Source organism: Hibiscus syriacus, unplaced genomic scaffold (genome assembly GCF_006381635.1).
Source record: "Hibiscus syriacus cultivar Baekdansim isolate YM2019G1 unplaced genomic scaffold, ASM638163v2 tig00011079_pilon, whole genome shotgun sequence".
Taxonomy (NCBI): Eukaryota; Viridiplantae; Streptophyta; class Magnoliopsida; order Malvales; family Malvaceae; genus Hibiscus; species Hibiscus syriacus.
In genome coordinates, this window is record NW_024062242.1 from 858,748 (window position 1) to 864,747 (window position 6,000).

Genomic DNA, 6,000 nt, shown 5'->3' on the forward strand with positions numbered 1-6,000 from the left:
TCTAGAGATTTGGGTGTGAAGAATGATCCCTTTGGAAGAAGGTGTTGATAGCTAAGCATGGGTACGATGCTCGTTCATTGATTCCTAACCCAATTTCAGATAGAAAGATGTCGTGGGTTTGGAGAAGTATTGTTCACCCTCAGTCGGGGTCTAATGCTAACTTTGTTAATGATATAAGAATTATTGTTGGTGATGGGGGTTCAGTTGACTTTTGGAATGATTATTGGACTTCTCTATCGTCGCTCAAAACTGCATTCCCAAGAATCTTCAGTTTGGTTGTTAAAAAAGAAGAAAAAGTGAGGGTTTTTTGCTCGAGAGTGAACGGTTGTTGGGAGTGGAATATTGAGGTTAGAAGATCACTTTTCGTTTGGGAATGGGACATGTGGGTGGATTTCATGCAAATTCTTAATAGTGTTATGTATCGTCATTCCGGTCTTGATCGTTTGTCTTGGGTAGGGGCTGCAAATGGTTTGTATTTGTCTAAATGTTTTTGTTCATTGAGCAACAGTGAAGAAAATGAGCCTGAGAAGGTGTGAAAGATTGTTTGGACAAATCTTGTTCCACCAAAAGTTGAGCTATTTGTTTGGAGAATGGTATCCCAAAAGGTTCTGGTTCTAGTGGAACTTGTTAAACGGGGCATGGTTGATTCTAACACATGTTTGTGCATATTTTACAGAAAGAATATGGAGTCAATTAACCATCTCTTTTGCCACTGTGATGTTTGCGAGTTGGAATTTGCATTTTGTATGCTCGCCTGATGTGAAATCCTTTCTCATATCTCGGGTTGGGTGCTCGGTTTCAAGGTCAAGTATGAAACTATGGACAATATCTTTCTTTGGTCTATCGTGGGCTATTTGGCAATGTAGAAATGATGTGATTTTTAACAAACGTAGAATGTGTGTTAATCATATTCTAGAGTCGACTAAGGCTATGATTGTGTTTTTGTTCAAGTGCAAATACCCTGGTTTATGTCTTTCTACATTTGATTTTTCCAGTTATCCGAATGGGGTTATTTCTTTCAGGTAGTTAGCAAGGGTTGTGAGTCCATACAGTTTTTTTGTATGTCGTGTTGTTGTTTTGTGTTGCTTGGTTGGGGTAGTTGATGGCTGGTTGTTGCTATCTTGTTGTTTTGCTTTGACTGATTGACATTAATTGCCTCCAATGTGTATTCGATGTTACTGTTACAAGGTCTTGAGGCAAACAATCATGTTTCGTGCTGCCATGATGATAGTGCAAAGACGGGTTGTGGGGCGGTTAAGGCTGGTGCGCAAATGGGGTTTGGCTTTTGTACCTTTGTTGTGTACTGTTGGGATCGATTCCTTTTCCCTTTTCCTTTTTTTTTTTTATCTATTTTAGATTGCAGTATTTATTGTATGCTGGTTGAGGTATGTTTAGAATCGTGTGGTTGTTTTGTATCATTTGGCATTTGATTGGGGTACTTGTTTTCCTCCAAATAAGTTAGGTAAGTTTTTAACGAGGTCCGTTCAATGTTGTTTTATCTCTGTATGATTGGTGCACTTTAATAACATGCAAGACTCCCTTTTCAAAAACAAAATTATACTTTGTCAATTAAATTCGATTTGAGCATCAAAACTATCTTTTCTTAACCTCTAGTATTTGCTTAGTTACCAAAAAAATTAAATAAAAATAGTTTATATTTTTTTCATAGAAAATCTTAAAGAAATTAAAAATCAAATGCTTTTTATGAGAATAATATTGAGTTCTAATGAAAAATAATAATTGGTCCTTCGTTAATAAGACTCGTCATAAATTAGTTTGATTATTAATAGAAGATAATAAAAGCGGTTAATTAGGATTTTGTGTTCATTATAACTCAATTGATTTCTCTTTTCATTTTTTTCCATAAGAGACTACAAATATGCTGATGCAATGTGGATTCAATGTTTCGATTATTCTTTAAGCTTTAATTTATTAATTAGCCTGTATGCTTAATTTTTAATTAATCATCGATATCCGATTTATTGATTAACCAACTCAAATCGAGTTCTACAAAGATTTATTATAGGACGTTTCTCACATTCTAATTTACTTCATTCGCAAACACCATGATTTAAATCTCTAACTTTACTTAAAAAATCTAGCGCCTCATCCCACTAGACCAGATGATTGTTGCTATTATGCTATATGCTTATTAATTAAACATGTATATATATTTTAATTAACGTTACTATGAAAAAAATAAGAGAAAATAACCTCAGTGACCAAAAATCCCATATAATATACGATTTTAACCAACTTTTTCCGGATTTGCCAAAATGACCAACAAAATCGCAATGCGATCGCTAATTCGCAACGCGATCTCCATTATCGCAAATCAGTTTCCAGATTCGCAACGCGATTATGACTATCGCAATGCGATTTTCCAATTTCGCGTTGCGATTTTCCCAATTCGCAATGCGAATAAGTAAATCGCAATGCAAATTTGGAAAATCGCAATGCGATACTGACTATCGCAACGCGATAATACAAAATCGCAACGCGATACTGACTTTCGCAACGAGATTCTGACTATCGCAACGAGATAATACAGAATCGCAATGCGATTTTCAAAGTTCGCAACAGGTTTTAGTTTCGCAACACAAATTTTTTGTGTATATATCTACGCAGCAGCAACAACTCATAACCTAAATCCCTAAATCGAAACTCATTCCATCTCCATCTATCACTCTCTCCGGCGACATCCGTTCCTATATCCGTTCCTACATCCTTCCCCACCCGGCAACAGGTCTTAGTTTCGCAGCTCGTTTGTTTAGTAAATTAATTTACAACCATGAAATTATCTAATGTTGATCATGTTTGGATAGATTTGTGTTTTGGAGGGTCATGGGAGAATGTTCATGGTGTTTTACAATATATGCCTTTACCCATGAATCTTCAACTAAAACTGTCATTAAAAAAGTTAACTTATGAAACTCTAATGTTACGTGTTTTAAAGAAATTGAATTTAGAGCCCCTAAGTGGATTTAGGCTATCTTATCAGAGAAATGGTAAAGTTTATTTGTTAACCGACAATGAAGATGTTGAACGATTCATTGCTTACATTAGTGTTTCAAGTGATGATGTTACATTGTATGTTGTTGAACCTAGAAGTAGTATTGTTGGGTCAGTAGAGGGTAGTAATCAACTAAGTTTTTCTCAAAACCCACAACCTTTCTCTAATCCAAATCCCAATCAACTTTCAGCACCAAATTCCGGTTTTCGTATTGACCAATTAGACGATGATGAGCAAACAGAAAAAATTGTGAGTACTAGTCAATATTCGAAATTTGATCTTGGTCAATACCCGGACTTTGATATTGGTCAATACTCGGATTTTGATGTTGTTTCAGAAGAAGAAACAGACCCTGCGTGTAATGATTTTGATATTGGTCAATACCCGAATTTTGATGATGAAACAACTGTTGCCGAGGAAGATGTTGTTGATGATAATGAGGAGGAAGTTACGACTGTGAATGAACATGTTGAACATCCATTCTGTAATTCATATAATCCTGAAGAAGAAAAAGAAGAAGAAAAAGTCCCCGAAGAAAAGAAAATGCCACGGGAGTATAACTGGAATATGCCAGAATTACTTCAGATACCGGAAGAAGAGTTGGTAAAGAAAGCAGTTGATTGTTACACAAAAGTTATTCGTATCAAGAAAGATGATTGTTTTGATACAAAGGAAGACTTGAAGATAGCTTTGTATACGAAATGTGTAGAATATGGCTATCAACTAAAAGTTAACAAATCAAGCAAAGATCGTTTCGAAACAAGATGTATGATTGACAAAAACTGTACGTGGCGTATGATTGCAAAGAGGATAAAAGATTGCGAAATGTTTCAAGTTAGGACTTTTATTGATAAACATACATGTTCAAGAACCCAAGTTTTTCCTCACCATAAACAGGCAAACAAAAAGGTGTTGGGTGGTTTTCTGGCTGAGTTAATGTTTTTGAATGGCAGGGTATATCGGGGACATGAAATTATGACTGACATGAATGCTCGGTTCAAGATTAGTATATCATATTCTCAAGCTTGGAGAGCCAAATGTTATGCCTTGGAATTGTTGAGGGGGTCGCCAGAAGCATCGTTTGCCCTACTGCCGGCTTATTGTCACAATTTAAAGCTGAAAAATCCTGGGTCGGTAACTCATATCAAAACAGATAGAGATGGACGCTTTGAGTTGCTGTTTATCGCCATTGGTGCTGCGGTTAGTAAATCAATATAATTCTGTTGACTCATTTTTGTTAGTTACATGCATTTCAAATTTAAATGATTATATTTCTTGTGTATATTATTTTGTAGATTCGTTCGTTTATTACTTGCATGCGCCCAGTTATTATAGTTGACGAAGCACATTTGAAAGGTCGATACCTTGGAGTAAACTTATTAGCAGTAGCCATGGATGCTAACAATGGGATATTGCCAATAGCTTACGGGGTTGGCTAATCTGAAACCTCTGATTCATGGACATGGTTTATGGGGCATATTAGGGATTGCATAGGTCCTATTAGCAATCTGACAATCATATCCGATAGGGCAAACTCAATTGACAACGCTGTTAGAAGGTGTTTCCCAGATGCTTTTCATGGACTTTGTGGTGTTCATTTGTATAGAAATCTAAAATCAAGGTTTGCTGGTATAAAAAATCACAAATGGACATACTGGAAGGCTGTAAAAGCTTATTGGGAAGTGGATTTTAATAAGCATATAAACTGTTTAAGACGTTTGCCTCAGTGTGCTCAAACACTAGAATATGTCGGGTTTGAAAGATGGTCAAGAGTACATCAACTTGGAGCAAGATATGGTTTCATGACGTCTAATAGTGTAGAATCAATCAATGCTCTAAGTCGTCATTCCCGGAAATTACCCATTACTATGTTAATGGGGTTTTTTCGAGCCTCTATTCAACAGTGGTACTACAAGAAAAGAAACCATGCAAGTATTATTTCTTTAAATTTGTAACTTTTCATATATTTTACTAAGTATTATTTATTTAAATTTACAGGAACATTGGAACATTGTGTTACAACATGGACAGAAAAAAAGATAACGAAACGTGTTGTGAAGTCAACGTCATGTAGAGTTGAACCATGTTCAAACACTTTGTTTGAAGTACTGAATAATAACTTAAATGGGCTTGTCGATCTAAATGCAAAGACGTGTAGTTGTATGAAATGGCAAACATTTGGTTATCCGTGTGGCCATGTTATAAAAGTTTCTCTTCATCTAAACCAAGATGATTCAAGCGCATACGCTATGGATTGCTACACTACAGAAGTATATCGACAGACTTATGGCGAGATTGTCTACCCTATTCCATATCCTTCTGAGTGGGACATACCAGATGACTTACAAACAGTTTTGCCACCAGCCATGGACAAAAGGCTACCTGGCCGACCAAAAAGTCACGATCGTATACCGTCTAAGGGTGAAGAGAAGAAGAGATCGACATGTAGTCGGTGCAAGGAAAGTGGTCATACAAGGTTGACATGTGGATCACCAGTGCCATCACAATCATCTTTTCCTCTACCAAAATATGGATCCTCATCAAAATCCAAAGCTCATATGGTGTCAAGAAAAAGGCAATCAAAATCGCAATCATCTTTAAAATCCCAATCACAACTGGCTTCACATTTTGGGACTGTTAACTTAGGTGATTTTTAAATGAAAACGTTGTATTATGTAGATTTTATGTGTGAACTTTTAACATTTTCAGTTAGGCATGTATTAGTAACTTGAGTTTGAAAATTGCTATGATCTGTTCAGTTGTTATCACTTATTAGGCAATCATTTGACTATCGCAACACGGAAATGACGTTCGCAATCATCTTAATGTCTATCGCAACGCGGAAATGACTATCGCAATGCGAAATGAAAATCGCAACGAGAGAATCGCAACGCGAAATGAAAATCGCAACGAGAGAATCGCAAAGCGAAATGAAAAACGCAATGCGAATCGTTGCGATTTTCATTTCGCATTGCGATTCTCTCGTT